This window comes from Triticum urartu, chromosome 2 (genome assembly GCF_003073215.2).
Source record: "Triticum urartu cultivar G1812 chromosome 2, Tu2.1, whole genome shotgun sequence".
Taxonomy (NCBI): Eukaryota; Viridiplantae; Streptophyta; class Magnoliopsida; order Poales; family Poaceae; genus Triticum; species Triticum urartu.
Genome location: NC_053023.1, coordinates 85,447,249 through 85,471,503, shown reverse-complemented (window position 1 = coordinate 85,471,503; position 24,255 = coordinate 85,447,249). Strand labels below are relative to the sequence as shown.

Below are 24,255 nucleotides of genomic sequence, written 5' to 3'. Positions count from 1 at the left end.
ACTATCAAGGAGGGATGAGGTGTTGCTTAATGAGCCTCTTGCTTCATGTGCTTAGTGATATGCTCCAAAACCCTCAACTACTTTCCCATATCCACATATGACCTAAACCCAAAGCCAAACTCGGTCCTACCGATTCTTTCTATCCGGCGCCACCGAGTTTCACTTGTCTTAAGCCACTGCCAAACCCTAGCAAATCGGTTCTACCGATAGGGATCTCGGTCTCACCGAGATGGGATTGCAAACTCTCTGTTTCCCTTCGTAACTTTTCGGTCTCACCAAAAGAGCGAATCGGTCCCACCGAGATTGCAATGTAAATTCAGTGTTTCCTTTTTGTAACTTTTCGGTCTCACCGAAAGAGCAAATCGGTCCCACCGAGTTTGCCTGACCAACTCTCTGGTTAGCTAATTACCAAATTCGGTCTCACCGAGTTTGTGTAATCGGTCTCATCGAGATTACGTTATGCCCAAACCCTAACCATATCGGTCCTACCGAGTTGCATGTCAGTCCCACCGAAAATCTCTAACGGTCACTAGGTTTACATTTTCGGTCTGACCGAGTTTGTTGATTCGGTCCCATCCGAGATTGGAAAACTGTGTGTAATGGTTGGATTTTGTGTGGAGGCTATATATACCCCTCCACCTCCTCTTCATTCGTGAGAGAGCTATCAGAACACATACACAATTCCTACTCATATGTTCTGAGAGAGAACCACCTACTCATGTGTTGAGACCAAGATATTCCATTCCTACCATACGAATCTTGATCTCTAGCCTTCCCAAGTTGCTTTCCACTCAAATCTTCTTTCCACAAAATCCAAATCCTATGAGAGAGAGTTGAGTGTTGGGGAGACTATCATTTGAAGCACAAGAGCAAGGAGTTCACTACCTACACACCATTTGTTACTTCTTGGAGAGTGGTGTCTCCTAGATTGGCTAGGTGTCACTTGGGAGCCTCCGACAAGATTGTGGAGTTGAACCAAAGAGTTTGTAAGGGCAAGGAGATCGCCTACTTCGTGAAGATCTACCGCTAGTGAGGCAAGTCCTGTGTGGGCGATGGCCATGGTGGGATAGACAAGGTTGCTTCTTCGTGGACCCTTTGTGGGTGGTTGCTTCTTTGTGGACCCTTTGTGGGTGGAGCCCTTTGTGGACTCGCGCAACCGTCATCCTTTGTGGGTGGAGCCCTTTGTGGACTCGCGCAACCATTACCCTTTGTGGGTTGAAGTCTCCATCAACGTGGATGTAGGATAGCACCACCTATCCGAACCACGGGAAAAACATCCGTGTCTCCAATTGCGTTTGATTTCTCCAAACCCTTCCCTTTACATTCTTGCAAGTTGCATGCTTTACTTTCCGACTGCCAATATACTCTTTGCATGGTTGCTTGAATTGTGTGATGATTGCTTGACTTGTCCTACAATAGCTAAAATCTGCCAAGAACTAAAATTGGGAAAAGGTTAAGTTTTTATTTGGTCAAGTAGTCTAATCACCCCCCCTTCTAGACATACTTTCGATCCCACACTAATCCTAGGTTAATTAGCAGGGCGGGCCCGCATGCCAGTGGCTCATCTGATTAGCTAAGTTAGTTAACACTAACTAAACTTAACACTAATTAAACAGGTGCCTGGGCCCACACGTCAGGGGAGGTCAAACCCCTGGTCAACCGGGGCTAATCCACCGGCGTTTAGCCGCCGGCGATGAGCAGACGCGGCCGAGGGCTGCGGGAACGGGATCTGGGGCCCCGTTCGCAACGTGGTTGGGCTCGTTCGAGAGCCCAGACCAGCGCGCGTTGGACGGTGGCGCCAGCCGGACCTGGGGCGGCCGGAGGCGACGGCGGGGAGCTCGGCCGCGGTGGCCGGAGCTCTGGCGTGCTCGGGTTCGGCGCTGGGATGCACAACAGGGGCGTGGAGAGGGGCTACGGCCTCCTGGGAGTGTGGCAAACGCGGTGAGGTGCTCGGCTTCGAGCCCGCGTGGCTGTGGCCATGACGGCGGCGTCGCCGGCGGAGCAGAGCGCTCGGGCTCTGTGGAGATGGCGGCTAGGGGGAGCAACCGAGGCGTAGAGGAGGGGGGTTAGGGGCAGGGGCTCACGATGGATGTAGTGGAGCGGACGGCGAGCTTGGAGGAGGTCGGAGCGAAACGAGGCGGCGAGAGGGATCTCCGACGACGAGAGGTCGAGGACGAGGTAGGTGAGGGCAGAGGAGCGCGTCCGGCGATGTGTGGCGACACAAGGAGGTCGAAGACGTCGAGGCGGAGCTCGAAGGCATGGCGAGGGGTCGGGGGGAAGGCGGTGCCGTCAACTACGGCGGCGGCGGCTTACGGGCACGTCGGCCATAACGGGAGAGGACGAGGGAGAGAGCGAAGGGGGGAGAGTGGTGTCCAGGGGGGTCGAGGCGGCGCTGGGGAGAAGACGCGAGGCGTCGCGGTGGCCAGGCGACGTAGGCAGGCAGCCTGGTGGCGTGGCGCCCGCGCGCGCGCCGTGTGCTGTCCCTCCTCTGCCTACTGGCAGAGGTAGGGGATGACTGGCACCAAGCCTGTGGGTTGGGCCGTGCTGGGCCAGGCTAGGTGGGCGCCAGGTTAGTTCCTTTCTCTCTCTCTCTTTTATGTTTTCTATTTATTTCTGTTATTTTGTTTTGATTTAGTTTGGAACTAAACCATTTTAAAACTTTCTGTAAATTTTATGTTAGCTCAGAGAGCTAGTTCAAGGTCACATGCAAACTTACAAAATATTTGAACATTATTTCTTATATAACAGAAATAATTCCAACCCAAATATATTATTGATTTAAATCAAAGGCCCAAAAAAAATTATTCCTGTGACTCCAAAAATATTGGTTAGAATTTCACCTCATGCCAATATTTTCACAGAATAACGGGAACATTTCCTTGGACTCATTTGATGAGATTAAATGTTGGTTATTTTTAGAGGTTTTCTGAGGCTTTGAGAATTCCTCAATTCAAATTTCAATGGAATTTAAACATGATTCAGCAACCAAGCTAGTCCAAGGCCAGGGTAAAGCTAGGGATGTGACATGAGGGCGAGCACGTCGTCGTAGGTGTTGACGTAGGTGATGGACACGCCGAGGTGGTCGCGGCGGAGCTCCTCGAGCTTGGCTTTCAGCATGAGGTTGTGGACGAGGACAAGGTCGTTGAGCCAGCGAGGCAGGCCGTGGCAGGGTCGCGGTCGTCGCCAGGGAAGAGGAAGAGGTACCGCGGGGTGCACCCCAGCGGGAAGATGCCCGGCACGTACATGGTCTTGGCGCCCAGCTCGATCAAGGCCTCGATGGACAGAGCGATGGAGCTGATGACCTGGGGCACGAGGGGCCTGACCCATTCCACTGTTTTGTTTTGGAAGAAGGGGTGGTTGTAGTCATTGGCGCCGATCTCTCCCACCAGGAACAGCGAGCTTGCCATCACCTCCTTCCTCTCTGCGTGACCATGGCCGCGATGGTGTGGTTAGAGCATCTCCAGCCGCGCCCCCAACAGGCCCCCAATGCTATTTTTTAGCGCCGACGCCGAAAAATCGGCCCAGTCGTGCTCCCACAAGCCTGTTTTTCGCCGGATCGGGCCGAAATTGGCGCCGGCGCACTCAACCCGAACCCGGCGCGCTGGGGGCGCCCGGGGCGCCGGCTCGAACGTTTTGGCGCGAAAGAGTGGCGGGTCCGGCGCGCCAGTGAGACGAAGGCTGGTCATCCTCATCGTCTCGGTTTTCCCGCGGGGAATCAATGCCAAGGCTGCCGCCAGTCAGCCTGCCATTTATTCACGGGCGGTGAAATGCGGCGACGCCGCCCCGCCTTCCGCCACGCGTTCGCACGCGGCCGCTATAAAAGCCGCCCCTGGCCGCGCCGGTGAGGCACCAATCCTTTCCCTCCTCGCCACCGCACTTTCTCCCCTCTCTCCGCCGTTCGAGCCCCTCTCTCTCCCCGGCAACCATGAGCGCGAAGTACCCCGGCAACGCGGCGGCGGCCAACGGTTTCGGCCGCCGCTCACTGCATGAGTGGGAGGCCCACCTCCTCCACGAGGCCAACTACCCCGCGCCGCCCGACGTACGCGCTCCGTCGCGGTGGAGGCTCAGCGCCGGCGGGGTCCCTGTCCCCCCTCTCCCCGACCCCGAGGCGCCCACCTATTTACGCCGAGATTGAGCGTGCGCGGGCGTCCCTGACGGCCGCGGAGCGGGCGCTCCCGGAGTACGCCGCCGACAACCACGTGGCGTGGGCGGCGTACTTCAAACGCCGGCAGGAGGAGCGGCTCGCCTCCACCAACAACGTGTCGGCGCCGTGCGACCGCAACAACAGCGAGGGCCGCCGCCTGTGGTGGGGCGTCCCGGGCCGCACGCTCAGCGGCGTCCTCGCGCACCTCGAGGGCGGCAACGACCCGCCGTTCGAGTACCCGATCACTCAGAGCGGCGGCGCGTGGCTGCCGAGGAGGATGATGGGATGATCATCCTCCTCTTCCTCCTCCTTCTCCCGATCCTCCTCTCACTCCTCCGGCGCGCCGGCGTTTGTCAGCGTCAAGCCAGAGCCGTCCGAGACGCCGCTCGGTAGGCGCACCCGCGGCGCCGGCCTCGTCATCAACGACGGCGGCCGTGGCTCCTCCTCCTCGGCCACTCCTCGCCTGGTCAAGCCGAAGAGGGAGCCAGGGCTGGCGACGGTGAAGCCGGAGCCTGCTCTCGCCGAGGAGGCCGACCAAGAAGAGGCCGCCTTGCAGTGGGCGCGCGATGACTACGCGTGCATGGAGCTGGACCGCCAGCGCCGCGCCCTGGAGGAGATCGCCGAACGCCGCCGCCGTGAAGCAGCGCGCCGGGGCGAGGGGTCGAGCAGCGGCGCCGGCCGTGTCAAGGAGGAGAAGCAGGAGGACGACGCCGGCGACGACTACTCCCTGCTCAGCGCCTACTTCGGCCCGTAGTTTAGGGTTTTTTTCCGTGCATTTTTTTCATGTAAAAAACGTCTAAATTTCGCCGAAATATGTCGTGTTTGTTGAAATTTGACCTAAATATGTCGTGTTTGCTGAATTTTGGCCGAACTGTGAGGATGTCTGGGGCCCGACGGCTGGGGACGTACTCGTCGCCTCTTGGGGGCGCAACGGCTGGAGATGCTCTTAGGACTTAGGAGTAATATGCATGCTCGGTGCGTTTGCGTGTAGTGCCACTGATTTTGTTACCTTGGTCCGTGGAGGCGAGCGCGGCGAGCACTTGGGGATCGGGGGCAACGCTGAGGTTCTTTTTAATGAAGAACTCCTGGCTCAACGCCGTGGCGGCCGCTTCCGCGAAATTGGCGCTGTATCGAAACTCCTCCGCCGGCGACTTCCCTGCTGCCGCTTGCAGGTACGCCGGCCAGTACGGGAACCCAGCCTCTCCACTGCACGTACGTAGTACCAATTTTCATGCATGTACGCATATTCATTATTCATTATGTATCGTGCAGTAAGATAGGCAGTAATTAAGCACGCCTCGTCTGTCGTCGTCATGGAATGGAAGTACTTACCGATGAAGTCGACGACGAGGCGGCCGTCGGACCAGCGGCCGTTGGGGCGGCCGAAGAAGGTCTCGCCGTAGGGCAACGCCAGGACGGGGCCCGACGCATTGGCGTAGTGGACGATGAAATTGCCGGTGTCGATCAGAGAGTCGCCGAAGCTGAACATATGCTTGTAGCACCTGCTCCGGTTCGCCGGCGCAGGCGACGCCGACGCTGTCGTGGCCACAGACAGCGCAAGGAACGCGGCCACCACGAACTGCAGAGGCAGAGCCGACGCCTCCGCCATTGTGGTGGATGGATAGAAAGTAATGGTTTTGATATCGGGCTAGCTAGCCTCACTCAGTTCTGCCCTGCAGCCCAGACTTGCAGCCGGACCGAGTGAGGCTAGCTCACTAGCTAGCCTCCGCCATATGTAATACGCACGCAGCTATCTTGTCTTATCTCCGTGATGATTGTTTGAAAATAAATTCCAACAATGATGTGGTACTGGTAGGAGATACTACAGCTAGCAAAACAGAACTCGTGGCAAACGAGGCAATGGAGTAACGAGATTTGACTTCGAGGAATTGATCGATCGACTGTTGGCGCAGTTGACTTGTACACAACCTGCATAGCACACAAGGCGTACACGCAGGGCCAATATCTGTTACTGGATAACATATACATTGTCGGCAACCGCACTAGGGCACACTCAATGCATCATATCTTGGCCAGTGCTACAAATTAACCGGCTGATAACAAACAAGTGTAAGCCGCCTCGCCATCCGTCAAATTAACCGGCGAGTCAATTATACCACTGGTGCCACTAACTTGACGTAAAAAGTCAGTTTAATGCTTAAACTTGCGCATATATTGAATTAGTGCTACAATTTGGCTTTTGCGTGCATATACGATACAAATCATGTTTATATACGAACATGGTGCTAATTAGGCGCGCCAACGTAGCATGAGGCCCGCTGTCAGCGACTGGACGACATGTGCCTGCTATTTTGCAAAAAAGAAAACCTCGTGCATTTTTTTCTCATGAAAAGCCCTTGGCAGGGGCCCATATTTTTCTCAGAGATGGAGGCTAGTATTGTGCAAAAACTGTCACTCTTGGATTCGATCACATGACATGACGCCTGTAATTCCGCCGACAAACCAATACACCAAACATCATTTACGAAACTCATATAACCATTAACACTTAAGCCGGCTGGAGTCCCAGCGACCCATTCTACACTGTTATTTTTAAAATAAATAAATGAAATACATGTAAATTGTAACTGTGTGTTAACATAAAATAAATTTAAAAATAACAATGAAAACTTTTATATACTACATTTTTTTATTTAAGTCATGAACATTCTAAACTTATATTATCATTTATTGAAATAGAAAAATATTTTATAAATTCCTAAAGAAAGGTAACGCTGCTGGGTGGTGTGGTGGCCACTCGGACATGCTGACTAGATGTCACTGCTTCTAATCCCAGCCAACTATTTTCACATTATATGAATATATGTTTTTTAAAGCATGAACACTTTATATACTACATGAATATTTTGTTAAAACTGTGAATATTAGAAAACTTATTTCAGAATTTATTAAATATATAGTAAAATAAAAACCTTTCTTAAAGCAGGAACACTTTTATACACTACATGCATATTTTTTAACTTTGAATATTTTTAAAGTTATATAAGCATTTATTAAAATATATAAAAACGTAAACACTTACTTAAAGCATGATTATATTTGTAAATTAATATTTTGTTACAACTATGAACAATTTTAAACTTATATAAGAATTTATTGAGTATAAGTTCTTATTCAATATGCAAATTATTACATGAACAACTTTGTAATCCATGATTTATTATATGGATAAATGCTAACTCCATTCATGATTATTTTATAATGTAATTTATTATATATATATTATTTATAACACACTATAATAATTTATATATATTCTATAAATTTCTGAAAAAAAGAAAAAGAACAAAATGGGATGTAGGGTCTGCAGCCCGCTTAATAGACAAAGAATATATAGCAGCAGCATCCCGTTATTACATAAAATGCCTGAGAGTCACGTGGTTAGCCTTGCGCTACTGCTGTCTATAGGTACCAATTTTTCATTTATTTGTGGGAAGCTGACAAGTGGACCATTGTGGTCGTGGCATAGTATTTTTCGTGACAATTTCTTCTTGAGATTTTATTTTTGCAAAAAAGCAGGCCACACGTCCACTTTGCCGTCCAGTCGCTGACAGTGGGCTCCATGCCATGTTGGCATGCCTGATCAGCACTCTATTCGTATGTTTCCCTAAAAAAAAGCACTCTGTTCGTATAGAAACGTGATTTGCACCGTATATGCACATCAAAGCCAAGTTGTGTCACCAGTTCAATGTATGCCGCAAGTTTTAGCACTAAACTGACTTTTCACGCCAAGTTGTGACACCAGTGGTGTAATTGACTCTTAACTGACTGATAACAAACAAATGTAAGTTGTCTTCCTGCTCCTTTGTTGCCTCCCGCTCCGACAACTCGTTGGCGAGTCTGAGCTCCTTGGCATTCTTGCGGCGCAGGCACCGCGCATCCGTCTCCGCAATTGTGAGCGAGTGATGGAGGACAGACGCGAGGAGCGCTGCCTCAGGATCGACCGGCGTGCTCGCGCGTGAACGGCGTGCTGACATTGCCTCGGACACCGCTGCTCTCTCCCTCGCCCGCTGCCGCTTGCGCCGGGCTGCTCGTGCCTCTAACTCGGGCGTCTGAGCGCGCGCCGTCCCCGGCGCGGGCACGAGGACCCAACGGTGGCCGGGCACCACCTCCGGAGCAGAGGGTGCTGGTGGTGGGCGGCGTACCTAGAGGAGCGGAGCGGAGTGGTCGGAGCTGCGTGCCGGGTGGGAAGGGTCGGCGATGTCGGCGCTGCGTGGGGCGCTGACGAAGTGATCCGCTGCTGCCGACCCGCCTTGGTCGACGAACGAACGCCTCAATGTGATGCAGAGGGCGACCTCCTCCACATCGTCGGGCTTCGCTTCGCGCAGTAGGCTAGACCAGTCGTCGTCGGAGCCGGAGTCCCCACCGGAGGCAGCGCTGCTTCGGTCGCTGGCCATCGGATGCTTTTGGAGAGGATTGGAAGTGGAGTGGATGGAGAGGGGGGTGAAGTGGAGTTCGGATTGACTGTGGTCTAGGGTTTTCCGGACGATGATATTTGTAAGGCAGGCATGGGCCAGGCTGGGCCAAGCCAACGTGGTGGGCACGCCCGGACGCGCTTGGACCGCCCCATATTTAGGTTGGATATGAGGGGTGCCAGTCAGTCCGGGCGTTTGAGGCTCTCGGGTGGGTCGATTTTTTGTGACCGGCCAGACCGCCCGAGCGTTTGAGATGTATTTAGGGCGCACGGCTGTAGATGCTCTAATTTCTCAAAAAAGCTGCTCCTCCGTAAACAATAGTGATCTAAAATGTGTTATATTTGTTTTACAGAGGGAGTATATTATATACATTAAATATATGCTTAGGTACAACGTTGTGGACCGTATCTTAGTATTGTACTATCTATATGTGTTTTGTTTTTTGTGTGTGGGAATCTAAGGCTGGTCGTAATGGTAGTATCATAGCTAGTATCATGCATGCCAACTAGACAATTTTGATGACGTGTCATGGCATTAAATGAAGAAAGAGAGGGTGTAGTATCATATCATGATACCGTATTATATTAAATGCTATGTTACTTTGTGTCATGCATGGCAATAAATAGAGTACTACATGATACTAATATATGATACTATGCATTAGGGAGGTAGTATCATACACTAGTATCATATGCATGATACTAGTATATGATACTCCCCATTACAACCAGCCTAAAGAGCTTTATTCGTATGAAACGGCTCCGGCAATGTCAGCCATCAGGCTCGTGACCACAAAACTAGGTTGGGGGAGGGGAGTCCATTCAACATTTTGTGACCTCCAGAGTGCAAGCTTACTTTGCACAAAGGTGGCTCGGTGCGTTAGCATGTCTCCTTCTGTGATAAGCAATCCAAACAATTTAAGAAAAAACTAAAACTAGAAGCTAACTCTTCAATATCTAAGAGTAATGGCGTTATAACAGAGTGCGAATCATGGCCCGAGTTCCAGAGGTTCGCCACCTCTAAGCTATCGGCCTCCATCTCCACACGCGCAAAATCTCAACGCTTCGCAAACACCACACCTTCATGGAGAGCAAAAATCTCTGCAACCAAAGGATTTGCAATGCCCTAGCACGGATTGCAGCAAGCGCCCAAGAAGGCCGAAGAGGATATCGCTGCTCCTCCTACCCCTACCATATGTGCCTCCGTGGATATGTTAGGAATAGTCTAGAGAGTTCTAGATATTCTGGTTGTACTCGGTTTGGTTGAGATAAAACCAAAACCGAACCCTGCCTAGAGTTGTTTAGATTCGTTGTAATCTCTTTATATTCTTGTAATCCAAGTCTGTAACGATATCTTTTATATGCCTCGATCAGGGCTTTCTGATCCTATATAACACGAAACCAGCGGCCTACTACGGTAGGTTAACACGCTTCCTTATTTCACATGGTAATCAGAGCTTTGAAGGAAATATGCCCTAGAGGCAATAATAAAGTTATTATTTATTTCCTTATATCATGATAAAAGTTTATTATTCATGCTAGAATTGTATTAACCGAAAACATAATACATGTGTGAATACATAGACAAACAGAGTGTCACTAGTATGCCTCTACTTGACTAGCTCGTTAATCAAAGATGGTTATGTTTCCTAACCATGGACAAAGAGTTGTCATTTGATTAACGGGATCACATCATTAGTTGAATGATCTGATTGACATGACCCATTCCATTAGCTTAGCACCCGATCGTTTAGTATGTTGCTATTGCTTTCTTCATGACTTATACATGTTCCTATGACTATGAGATTATGTAACTCCCGTGTGCCGGAGGAACACTTTGTGTGCTACCAAACGTCACAACGTAACTGGGTGATTATAAAGGTGCTCTACAGGTGTCTCCAAAGGTACATGTTGGGTTGACGTATTTCGAGATTAGGATTTGTCACTCCGATTGTCGGAGAGGTATCTCTGGGCCCTCTCGGTAATGCACATCACTTAAGCCTTGCAAGCATTGCAACTAATGAGTTAGTTGCGGGATGATGTATTACGGAACGAGTAAAGAGACTTGCCGGTAACGAGATTGAACTAGGTATTGGATACCGACGATCGAATCTCGGGGAAGTAACATAACGATGACAAAGGGAACAACGTATGTTGTTATGCGGTCTGACCAATAAAAGATCTTCGTAGAATATGTAGGAACCAATATGGGCATCCAGGTCCCGCTATTGGTTATTGACCGGAGACGTGTCTCGGTCATGTCTAAATTGTTCTCGAACCCGTAGGGTCCGCATGCTTAAGGTTACGATGACAGTTATATTATGAGTGTATGCATTTTGATGTACCGAAGTTTGTTCGGAGTCCCGGATGTGATCACGGACATGACGAGGAGTCTTGAAATGGTCGAGACATAAATATTGATATATTGGAAGCCTATATTTGGATATCGGAAGTGTTCCGGGTGAAATCGGGATTTTACCGGAGTACCGGGAGGTTACCGGAACCCCCCGGGAGGTACATGGGCCTTAATGGGCCTTAGTGGAAGAAGAGGAGAGGCGGCCAGGGCTGGGCCGCGCGCCCCTCCCCCTAGTACGAATAGGACAAGGAGAGAGGGGGCCGGCGCCCCCTTCCTTCTCTCTCTCTCTCTCTCTCTCTCTCTCTTTTCCCACCTCGCGAATCCTATTCCAACTAGGATTGGGGGAGAAGTCCTACTCCCGGAGGGAGTAGGACTCCTCCTGGCGCGCCCTATGATGGCCGGCCGGCCTCCCCCTCTTGAACCTTTATATACGGAGGCAGGGGCACCCCTAGAGACACAAGTTGATCCACGTGATCATATTCTTAGCCGTGTGCGGTGCCCCCTTCCACCATAGTCCTCGATAATATTGTAGCGGTGCTTAGGTGAAGCCCTGCGACGGTAGTACATCAAGATCGTCACCACGCCGTCGTGCTGACGGAACTCTTCCCCGACACTTTGCTGGTTCGGAGTCCGGGGATCGTCATCGAGCTGAACATGTGCTAGAACTCGGAGGTGCCGTAGTTTCGGTGCTTGATCGGTCGGGCCGTGGAGACATACGACTACATCAACCAAACGCTTCCGTTGTCGATCTACAAGGGTACGTAGATCACACTCTCCCCTCTCGTTGCTATGCATCACCATGATCTTGTGTGTGCGTAGGAATTTTTTTCAAATTACTACGTTCCCCAATAGTGGCATCCGAGCCTAGGTTTTATGTGTTGATGTTATATGCACGAGTAGAACACAAGTGAGCTATGGGCGATATAAGTCATACTGCTTACCAGCATGTCATACTTTGGTTCGGCGGTATTGTTGGACGAAGCGGCCCGGACCGACATTACGCGTACGCTTACACGAGACTGGTTCTACCGCCGTGCTTTGCACACAGGTGGCTGGCGGGTGTCAGTTTCTCCAACTTTAGTTGAACCGAGTGTGGCTACGCCCGGTCCTTGCGAAGGTTAAAACAACACCAACTTGACAAACTATCGTTGTGGTTTTGTTGCATAGGTAAGATTGGTTCTTGCTTAAGCCCGTAGCAGCCACGTAAAACTTGCAACAACAAAGTAGAGGACGTCTAACTTGTTTTTGCAGGGCATGTTGTGATGTGATATGGTCAAAACGTGATGAGATATAAGTTGTTGTATGAGATGATCATGTTTTGTTGAAGTTATCGGCAACTGGCAAAAGCCTTATGGTTGTCTCTTTATTGCATAAGATGCAAGCGCCAAATAATTGCTTTACTTTATCGCTATGCGATAGCAATAGTTGCAAGAGCAATAGTTGGCGAGACGACCATGTGACGACATATTGATATAGATCAAGATGATGGAGATCATGGTGTCATGCTGGTGACGATGGAAATCATGACGATGCTTTGGAGATGGAGATCAAAGGCACAAGATGATGATGGCCATATCATGTCACATATTTTGATTGCATGTGATGTTTATCTTTTATGCATCTTATCTTGCTTTGATTGACGGTAGCATTATAAGATGATTACTCACTAAATTTCAAGATAAAAGTGTTCTCCCTGAGTATGCACCATTGCCAAAGTTCGTCGTGCCCAGACACCATGTGATGATCGGGTGTGATAAGCTCTACGTCCATCTACAACGGGTGCAAGCCAGTTTTGCACACGCAGAATACTCAGGTTAAACTTGACGAGCCTAGCATATGCAGATATGGCCTCGGAACACTGAGACTGAAAGGTCGAGCGTGAATCATATAGTAGATATGATCAACATAGTGATGTTCACCATTGAAAGCTACTCCATTTCACGTGATGATCGGTTATGGTTTAGTTGATTTGGATCACGTGATCACTTAGAGGATTAGAGGGATGTCTATCTAAGTGGGAGTTCTTAAGTAATATGATTAATTGAACTTTAATTTATCATGAACTTAGTCCTGGTAGTATTAGCATATCTATGTTGTAGATCAATAGCTCGCGTTGTTGCTTTCATATGTTTATTTTGATATGTTCCTAGAGAAAAATTGTGTTGAAAGATGTTAGTAGCAATGATGCGGATTGGATCCGTGATCTGAGGTTTATCCTCATTGCTGCACAGAAGAATTATGTCCTTGATGCCCCGCTAGGTGACAGACCTATTGCAGGAGCAGATGCAGACGTTATGAACATTTGGCTAGCTCAATATGATGACTACTTGATAGTTTAGTGCACCATGCTTAATGGCTTAGAATCGGGACTTCAAAGACGTTTTGAACGTCATGGACCATATGAGATGTTCCAGGAGTTGAAGTTAATATTTCAAGCAAATACCCGAGTTGAGAGATATGAAGTCTCCAACAAATTCTATAGCTAAAAGATGGAGGAGAATCGCTCAACTAGTGAGCATGTGCTCAGATTGTCTGGGTACTACAATCGCTTGAATCAAGTGGGAGTTAATCTTCCAGATAAGATAGTGATTGACAGAATTCTCTAGTCACCATCACCAAGTTAGTAGAACTTCGTGATGAACTATAGTATGCAAGGGATGACGAAAACGAATCCCAAGCTTTTCATGATGATGAAATCGATGAAGGTAGAAATCAAGAAAGAGCATCAAGTGTTGATGGTTGACAAGATCACTAGTTTCAAGAAAAGGGCAAAGGGAAAAAGGGGAACTTCAAGAAAAATAGCAAGCAAGCTGCTGCTCATGTGAAGAAGCCCAAGTCTGGTCCTAAGCCTGAGACTAAAGTGCTTCTACTACAAAGGGACTGGTCACTGGAAGCGGAACTACCCCAAGTGATTGGCGGATAAGAAGGATGGCAAAGTGAACAAAAGTATATTTGATATACATGTTATTGATGTGTACTTTACTAGTGTTTATAGCAACCCCTCAGTATTTGATACTGGATCAGTTGCTAAGAGTAATAACTCGAAACAGGAGTTGCAGAATAAACAGAGACTAGTTAAGGGTGAAGTGACGATGTGTGTTGGAAGTAGTTCCAAGATTGATATGATCATCATCGCACACTCCCCTATACTTTCGGGATTAGTGTTGAACCTAAATAAGTGTTATTTGGTTTTTGTGTTGAGCATGAATATGATTTGATCATGTTTATTGCAATACCGTTATTCATTAAAGTCAGAGAATAATTGTTGTTCTGTTTACATGAATAAAACCTTCGATGGTCATACACCCAATGAAACAAGTTCGTTGGATCTCGATCGTAGTGATACACATATTCATAATATTGAAACCAAAAGATACAAAGTTAATAATGATAGTGCAACTTATTTGTGGCACTGCCGTTTAAGTCATATTGGTGTAAAGCGCATGAAGAAACTCCATGCTGATGGGCTTTTGGAATCACCTGATTATGAATCACTTGATGCTTGCGAACCATGCCTTATGGGCAAGATGACTAAAACGCCGTTCTCCGGAACAATGAAGCAAGCAACAGATTTGTTGGAAATCATACATACTGATGTATGTGGTCCGATGAATATTAAGGCTTGCAGCAGGTATCATTATTTTCTGATCTTCACAGATGATTTGAGCAGATATGGGGATATCTACTTGATGAAACATAAGTCTGAAACATTTGAACAGTTCAAAGAATTTCAGAGTGAAGTGGAAAATCATCGTGACAAGAAAATAAAAGTTTCTACGATATGATCGCAGAGGTAAAATATTTGAGTTACGAGTTTGGCCTTCAATTAAAACAATGTGAAATAGTTTCACTACTCACGCCACCTGGAACACCATAGTGTAATGGTGTGTCCGAACGTCATAACCGTACTTTATTAGATATAGTGCGATCTATGATGTCTCTTACCGATCTACCACTATCATTTTGGGGTTATGCATTAGGGACAGCTGCATTCACGTTAAATAGGGCACCATCTAAATCCGTTGAGATGACACCGTGTGAACTATGGTTTGGCAAGAAACCTAAGCTGTCGTTTCTTAAAAGTTTGAGGTTGCAATGCTTATGTGAAAAAGTTTCAACCTGATAAGCTCAAACCCAAATCGGAGAAGTGCGTCTTCATAGGATACCCAAAGGAAACTGTTGGGTACACCTTCTATCACAGATCCGAAGGCAAGCTATTCGTTGCTGGGAATGGATCCTTTCTAGAGAAGGAGTTTCTCTCGAAAGAAGTGAGTGGGAGGAAAGTAGAAAACTTGATAAGGTAATTGTACCTTCTCCCTTATTGGAAAGTAGTTCATCACAGAAATCTGTTCTTGTGACTACTACACCAATTAGTGAGGAAGCTAATGATGATGATCATGTAACTTCAGATCAAGTTACTACCGAATCTCGTAGGTAACCAGAGTGAGATCCGCACCAGAGTGGTACGGTAATCCTGTTCTGGAAGTCATGTTACTAGACCATGACGAACTTGTGAACTATGAGGAAGCGATGATGAGCCCAGATTCCGCGAAATGGTTTGAGGCCATGAAATCTGAGATATGATCCATGTATGAGAACAAAGTTTGGACTTTGGTTGACTTGTCCGATGATCAGCAAGCAATTGAGAATAAATGGATCTTCAAGAGGAAGACGGACGCTGATAGTAGTGTTACTATCTACAAGGCTAGAATTGTCGCAAAAGGTTTTCGACAAGTTCAAGGTGTTGACTACGATGAGAGTTTCTCACTCGTATCTATGCTAGAGTCTGTCCGAATCATGTTAGTAATTGCTGTATTTTATGAAATCGGGCAAATGGATAAACAAAACTGCATTCCTTAATGGATTTATTAAAGAAGAGTTGTATATGATGCAACCAGAAGGTTTTGTCAATCCGAAAGGTGCTAACAAAATGTGCAAGCTCCAGCGATCCATCTGTGGACTGGTGCAAGCATCTCGGAGTTGGAATATACGCTTTGATGAGTTGATCAAAGCATATAGTTTTATACAGACTTGCGGTGAAGCCTGTATTTACAAGAAAGTGAGTGGGAGCACTACAACATTTCTGATAAGTATATGTGAATGACATATTGTTGATCGGAAATAATGTAGAATTATTCTGTAAAGTATAAAGGAGTGTTTGAAAGGAGTTTTTCAAAGAAAGACTTCGGTGAAGCTGCTTACATATTGAGCTTCAAGATCTATAGAGATAGATCAAGACGCTTGATAAGTTTTTTCAATGAGTACATACCTTGACAAGATTTTGAAGTAGTTCAAAATGGAGCAGTCAAAGAAAGAGTTCTTGCCTGTATTACAAGGTGTGAAGTTGAGTAAGACTCAAAGCCCGACCACGGCAGAAGATAGAAAGAGAATGAAAGTCATTCCCTATGCCTTGGCCATAGGTTCTATAAAGTATGTCATGCTGTGTACTAGATCTATTGTATACCCTGCACTGATTTGGCAAGGGAGTACAATAGTGATCTAGGAGTAGATCACTGGACAGCGGTCAGAATTATCCTTAGTGAAATAAGGATATGTTTCTCGATTATGGACGTGCCAAAAAGGTTCGTCGTAAAGGGTTACGTCGATGCAAGTTTTGACACTGATCCATATGACTCTAAGTCTCAATATGGATACATATTGAAAGTGGGAGCAATTAGCTAGAGTAGCTCCATGCAGAGCATTGTTGACATAGAAATTTGCAAAATACATGCGGATCTGAATGTGGCAGACCCGTTGACTAAACTTCTCTCACAAGCAAAACATGATCATCCCTTAGTACTCTTTGAGTGTTAATCACATAGCGATGTGAACTAGATTACTGAATCTAGTAAACCCTTTGGGTGTTGGTCACATGGCGATGTGAACTATGGGTGTTAATCACATGATGATGTGAACTATCGATGTTAATCACATGGTGATGTGATCTAGATTATTGACTCTTGTGCAAGTGGGAGACTGAAGGAAATATGCCCTAGAGGCAATAATAAAGTTATTATTTATTTCCTTATATCATGATAAAAGTTTATTATTCATGCTAGAATTGTATTAACCGAAAACATAATACATGTGTGAATACATAGACAAACAGAGTGTCACTAGTATGCCTCTACTTGACTAGCTCGTTAATCAAAGATGGTTATGTTTCCTAACCATGGACAAAGAGTTGTCATTTGATTAACGGGATCACATCATTAGTTGAATGATCTGATTGACATGACCCATTCCATTAGCTTAGCACCCGATCGTTTAGTATGTTGCTATTGCTTTCTTCATGACTTATACATGTTCCTATGACTATGAGATTATGTAATTCCCGTGTGCCAGAGGAACACTTTGTGTGCTACCAAACGTCACAACGTAACTGGGTGATTATAAAGGTGCTCTACAGGTGTCTCCAAAGGTACATGTTGGGTTGACGTATTTCAAGATTAGGATTTGTCACTCCGATCGTCGGAGAGGTATCTCTGGGCCCTCTCGGTAATGCACATCACTTAAGCCTCGCAAGCATTGCAACTAATGAGTTAGTTGCGGGATGATGTATTACGGAACGAGTAAAGAGACTTGCCCGTAACGAGATTGAACTAGGTATTGGATACCGACGATCGAATCTCGGGCAAGTAACATACCGATGACAAAGGGAACAACATATGTTGTTATGCGGTCTGACCGATAAAAGATCTTCATAGAATATGTAGGAACCAATATGGGCATCCAGGTCCCGCTATTGGTTATTGACCGGAGACGTGTCTCGGTCATGTCTACATTGTTCTCGAACCCGTAGGGTCCGCACGCTTAAGGTTACGATGACAGTTATATTATGAGTTTATGCATTTTGATGTACCGAAGTTTGTTCGGAGTCCCGGATGTGATCACGGACATGACGAGGAGTCTCGGCTTATGGTACCCAAGAGGAGTAAGCTTCAACCTTGTAGGATATTCGGACTCCAATTGGGCGGGAGACAAAGTGGATAGGAAGTCAACTTCCGGAGGATGCCAATTTCTTGGTTGCTCTTTGGTGAGTTGGTCTTCTAAGAAGCAAAGTTGTGTATCTCTCTCGTCCACCGAAGCGGAGTATGTGGCGGCCGGTAGTTGTTGTGCACAACTTCTATGGATGAGGCAAACTTTAAAGGATTACGGTGTCATTTGTGACAAAGTGCCTCTTTGGTGTGACAATGAAAGTGCCATCAAGATTTCTCTCAACCCGGTGCAACACTTCAAGACGAAGCATATTGAGATTCGGTATCACTTCATCCGGGATCATATTAGGCGAGGGGAGATCGAGCTCAACTATGTCAACACTCTTGATAACCTTGCAGATATCTTCATGAAGCCCTTGGATGAAGCAAGATTTCGCGAGTTAAGGCATGAGCTAAATATCATTGATTCGAGCAATGTTGCTTGAACCCTTGCACACCCCACCATACTCAACTTGTTATCTTGTTTAGGTGTAGGCATGGACATAGGGGGAGTGTTGTTCTCTCAATGAACTCTCCCTCCCCCCATTATACATAAATTGATCAACACTTTCACATTAGCCATTTTTTATGGTACTTGTGCTTCAAAGATGAGTTTCGGTCATGGGCCCAAGGATAATTCTTCGCGGTGCCATACCAACTGACTCACACATAGGTGGCTCCGGCCACCACCCTCTCTTAGGAGAGGTTGTGTCTCGTGTTTGGTCTTTGTTGTCTCTTGCCTTTCTTTCTTCGTGCCGAGTTTGTGCTTGCGTTGCCTCGTGTGTTAGCTCTTTGGTGTGTCCTTTTGCTTGAAGGTTGCATTGCAAAGGCTGGTTTATTCTCTTGTTTGCGAAACTTGCATTTTCTTGGGTCTACGGTACTACCGTGGCTTGCCACGGTACTACCGCAGGAGTTGCGCGTGGTACTATCGCAACCAGCACGACAGTCATTTTTTACTGCCGCTGGAAGAGTGGTACTACCGCCCCCGGTGCGGTACTTCCGCTCGGGCGATACTACCGTGATGACCCGCGGTACTACCGCGCAGTCGTGAGCACGTGGGGTTAAGAGCGGGCAGGGGGGGTTCTAACTCCCCCATACCCATTCAACTCCTTTTCCCCATGTCGTCTCTCTCTCTCTCCTGCCCAAGAACGGTGCCGGAGGACCTCGCTGGATCTCCATCTCCGGCCGCTCTCCTCGCATTCTGACCGGTGGGATCGTTCCCCACCTCGACCTCTTGCCATGGAACAAGGTTTCTCCCCAAATCTCTCTCTCTCTCTCTCTGTTTCGTTGTTTTGCGTCTAGGTCTTAGGGAGATACTTTGTGTTCTTGAGATTTAAGGCCAAATCTTTGCAAGAGTAGGATGTAGGAGAGTTGTAGTGCTGTAAGATGCTATTTGGTATGTTGCTACTCGGTAGTTTTGATCAACCGTAGTACCACTCCATTGTCACGGATGTTCCTAGATCTGATTCATTTCAAATATAATCCGAGCGGTACTACCGCAACTCCCGTACGGTACTACTGCTCTGGCCACTTTCGCCTCGTACGGTACTACCGCTTCTTCGGACCGGTACTATCGCGCGCGGCGCGGAAGTAAAATTTTACTTCTGCTCTAGGCGTGGTACTACCGTGCCATCTCGGTGCGGTACTACCGCGGCTAGAGCGGTACTAAATTTTTAGTTCCGCTTCATGGAGCAGTACTACCGTTGACCTCAAACCTTCCTCGTGGCAACTACCCAATGTTATTTCTACTTGTTTCCTTTGTTCTGTTGTGGTCTTTGCATTGATCCTTCTCGCTTCTCTTGCGTGTTCTTGTGTTGTGTGTCATAGGTGGTGGCTCCGGTTCCAACGTTCGTCGGTCCAATCCTGTCAGCGACACGGGCTCGAAGCGCCTGCGTAACCAAGATGAAGCTCCAGAGGGCTCCAATGCCCCCAACGCAGATCCAAGACCACCGCCACCAAGAACAAGGAACCATCAATGGGCATGGATGAGATACCACTCGCTGAGTTTGTCACTCAAAGGAAGATCAACCCCTATGTGAATCTCCGTGCAAACTTCAGAGGGAATGACTTGTTCTGGACGAAGCAGCAGAATCTTATCTATCTGGATGTGATCAAGGCCAAGCAGAACATCTACATGGATGTGCACTGGATTGACATGAATCATATGAGGCAGGATAAGCATCGTGACTATTTTGGTGAGGCTTTGGACCTGGTGGAGTAGTTTGGCATTGAGGACGTGATCTCTTTCCACCTGGACTTTGACCCTGAGATTGTGGCACAGTTCTTTGCCTCGGTCCACTTCCATACTGATGAGGAACGGACCCTGACCTAGATGTCCAATGGACAACGGATGACTGCTAAGTGGAAGGACTTCATGGATTTGCTTCAGGTTCGTAATGAGGGGCTCAACACGCCCGTTGGTGTTCGCCCTCATGCAAACCCCGAGTCAGCCAACAAGAACAAGCTTCAGCCCTACTATGTTGAGAAGACGCTTCCCAGTGGCAAGAAGGCACGGGTGCTGAACTCATTCCTTGACATCATGCATCGGATCTTCCGCAACTTCCTCTTTCCACACATTGGTGACAAGGATAAGGTGCATGCCTATCTCGTGGATATGATGCTCATTTGTGAGGAAGCGCGTCATGCTCAGACGCAACCACTTGATGTCTCACATATCATGTGGTGTGAGCTCCGGTTTGCTGTGTTCACCCAGAAGGTTCCCATCTATGGACCTTACCTGTTTCTCTTGATCACGAAGACTTGGGAGAAGCTCTATCCCGATGATGAGTTTGTTGCCCCCAACTGGATTCGTCATGAGCCCGTCAAGCTCCGCATCAAGCCTCAGTGGGCTAACACCACTACCCGTGCTGAGGCAGAGCTTGCTCAAATGGACGTGGACAAGGATGATATTGACGAGGAGGAAGTGGATGAGGACAGCTCTGCTGGATATGCTCCTCCCTCTTCTGAGCCTTCTTGGGCTAAGAAGCTGAAGAACAAGATGAATGCTATGTTTTGTATGTAGGCCAAGGGCCAGTACCGGACCCATGTTGCTTCCAAGGAGAGTCGCCGCCGCGACAAGAGGATCTTGAGGACGTTTGGCGAGGAGATATCATGTGAGTCCGAGAAGCACATCACGCCAGAGGCAGAATGGATGACGAAGCAGGGCTACCAATGGACTAAATCTGAGGAGGAGCCCATCCCCGCTGCCGAGTCCGACGAAGAGCGTGACGAGTGATCGCTTCAGCTTGAGCCACCACTTGTGTCATAGGTGTCCTCTCTGCCTTTTTGGTGTCTCGATGCCAAAGGGGGAGAGAGTGTAGGATTTGCGTTTCGTGTGTCGTGTTGTTTTGCTTTGTCGCTTTGCTTTCATTCAGTTGGACCTCGTTTGCTTTGGTTTGTTTTGTGCTTGTGAGACCAGGTTCTCTTTCATATGGTGTGAGACATATGCACTCTAGCGTACCTTATTGTCTTTCCTACTTAGTAGCCCGTGAGCCTATGCTATCTTGTGCCCTTTACTTTATGCTCATAGTTATTATCTTGCCTGCTTGCATAGTGTTAGCTATATTTTTGCAAGATATGCCTTGTCTATAAAATATAGGGGGAGTGTTGATCCTAGTATGTGTGCCGTGCAGTCCAAAGCATTTCTCTAGAAAGCACACATCTAGGGGGTTCCCGTTTATATTTTATAGATGTGGGGTTTGCCTATGTTCTATTTTATATCCCTATGTGCAAATCCCGTATTGTCATCAATCCACCAAAAGGGGGAGATTGTAAGGGCATATTTATCCCTTAGTTGTTTTGGTGATTGATGACAATGCATTTGCGGACTAATCGTGTGCATTGAGCATCTCAGACATATCATGACTAGGCACAAGACGATTTGGTGCCCCTCGAAGACTATTGAAGATGGCATTTCTCTACGTTTCGTTTTGGTGGATTTGAGTCGTAGGAAAGCCGTACTATTAAGAGGGGGTACGCGTTGGAAAGGTTTGGGTGGAATCAACACGTACACGTCTGTTCATTTTTTGCACCACCTTTCCTTTGGCTCTTTGGGGCATTCTCCGTTTCTCCGTGTCTCTGCAAAATGAAGGACTCCTAGTGTTGCTGAACTGGGGCATGCGGTAGTACTGCTCTTCGGAGCGGTAGTACCGCAGGCCCTTGCGGTAGTACCGGCCTCAGGTGTGGTAGTACCGCAGGTGCTCACGGTAGTACCGCTCCTTGGGAGTGGTAGTACCGTGGCCTCAGGCCAGGCTCAGCTACTCGAGCGGTTATAGGGGTGGATGTAATTTTTTACATCCACGCCCTACACGGTAGTACCGCATCATGGGCGCGGTAGTACCATGAGCTCTGGCCAGGCACAACAGCATGAGTGGAAGCAGGGGCGGATACAATTTTTTACATCCGCGCCCTACGCGGTAGTACCGCTCCAGGCTTGCGGTAGTACCATGTCGGATTTTTGCATAGATCGGAACTCAGCGGAAGTAGCCACGGATGTATTTTTATATGTCCGTGCCTTCCCAGTCTAGACCAACCCTGCCTTGCGGTAGTACCGTGGGCTCGTGCGATAGTACCGCTTGTCGGGTGCGGTAGTACTGCTCGTCGCGGGCTGAGTAAGTGGATAACGGTTGGATGTGTTCTACCACTATATAAGTGGAGTCTTCTTCTCCGAGTTGACTACCTCTTCCACCCCCAAGCTCCATTGTTGCTCTAAGCTCCATTTTTGCCCGATCTCTCTCCCTAGCCAATCAAACTTGTTGATTTTCTAGGGATTGGTTAAGAAGGCCAAGATCTAAACTTCCACAAAGAGAAATTCGATTCCCCCCACTAATCCCTTGCGGATCTTGTTATTCTTGGGTGTTTGAGCACCCTAGACGGTTGAGGTCACCGCGGAGCCATATTCCATTGTGGTGAAGCTTCGTGGTGTTGTTGGGAGCCTCAAATTAAGTTGTGGAGATTGCCCCAACCTTTTTTGTAAAGGTCAGGTTGCTACGTCTCGAGCTAGCGTTGGTTTTCCCCGAAGAGGAGGGGGTGATGCAGCACAGTAGCGTAAGTATTTCCCTTAGTTTTTGAGAACCAAGGTATCAATCCAGTAGGAGGTCACACGCAAGTCCCTCATACCTGCACAAAACGGTAGCAACTCGCAACCAACGCTTAGGGGTTGTCAATCCCTTCACGGTCACTTACGAGAGTGAGATCTGATAGAGATAATATTTTTGGTATTTTTGGTATAAAGATGCAAAGTGAAAAGTAAAAGCAAAACAAGTAAAATAGAGTAATGGAGATTGATATGATGAGAATAGACCCGGGGCCATAGGTTTCACTAGTGGCTTCTCTCAAGAGCATAGATATTCTACGGTGGGTGAACAAATTACTGTTGAGCAATTAATAGAATTTAACATAGTTATGAGGTTATCTAGGTATGATCATGTATATAGGCATCACGTCCGTGACAAGTAGACCGACTCCTGCCTGCATCTACTACTATTACTCCACTCATCGACCGCTATCCAGCATGCATCTAGAGTATTAAGTTAAAAACAGAGTAACGCCTTAAGCAAGATGACATGATGTAGAGGAATAAATTCATGCAATATGATAAATACCCCATCTTGTTATTCTCGATGGCAACAATACAATACGTGCCTTGCAACTCTTTCTGTCACTGAGTAAGGACACCGCAAGATTGAACCCAAAGCTAAACACTTCTCCCACTGCAAGAACTACCAATCTAGTTGGCCAAACCAAACGGATAATTCAAAGAGACTTGCAAAGATAACTCAACCATACATAAAAGAATTCAGAGAAGATTCAAATATTATTCATAGATAAGTTGGATCATAAACCCACAATTCATCGGTCTCAACAAACACACCGCAAAAAGAAGATTACATCGAATAGATCTCCACGAGAGAGGGGGAGAACATTGTATTGAGATCCAAAAAGAGAGAAGAAGTCATCTAGCTACTAGCTATGGACCCGAAGGTCTGAAGTAAACTACTCACACTTCATCGGAAGGGCTATGGTGTTGATGTAGAAGCCCTCCGTGATGGATGCCCTCTCCGGCGGAGCTCCGGAACAGGCCCCAAGATGGGATCTCGTGGATACAGGAAGTTGCGGCGGTGGAATTAGGTTTTTGGCTCCGTCTCTGGTCTAATGGGGGTACGTAGGTATATATAGGAGGAAGGAGCACGTCGGTGGAGCTCCGAGGGGCCCACGAGGCAGGGGGCGCGCTCAGGGGGGCGCCCTCCACCCTCGTGACCTCCCCGGAAACTTCTTGGAGTAGGGTCCAAGTCTCCTGGATCACGTTCGGTGAGAAGATCACGTTCCCGAAGGTTTCATTCCG

At 47.6% G+C, this 24,255-nt stretch overlaps 1 pseudogene; it reads right to left on the bottom strand.

Annotated features, from left to right (window-relative positions):
- Positions 1-3,012: 3,012 nt before the first annotated feature.
- On the bottom strand, positions 3,013-5,753 carry LOC125535190 (annotated as a pseudogene).
- Between the last annotated feature and the right edge of the window lie 18,502 nt (positions 5,754-24,255).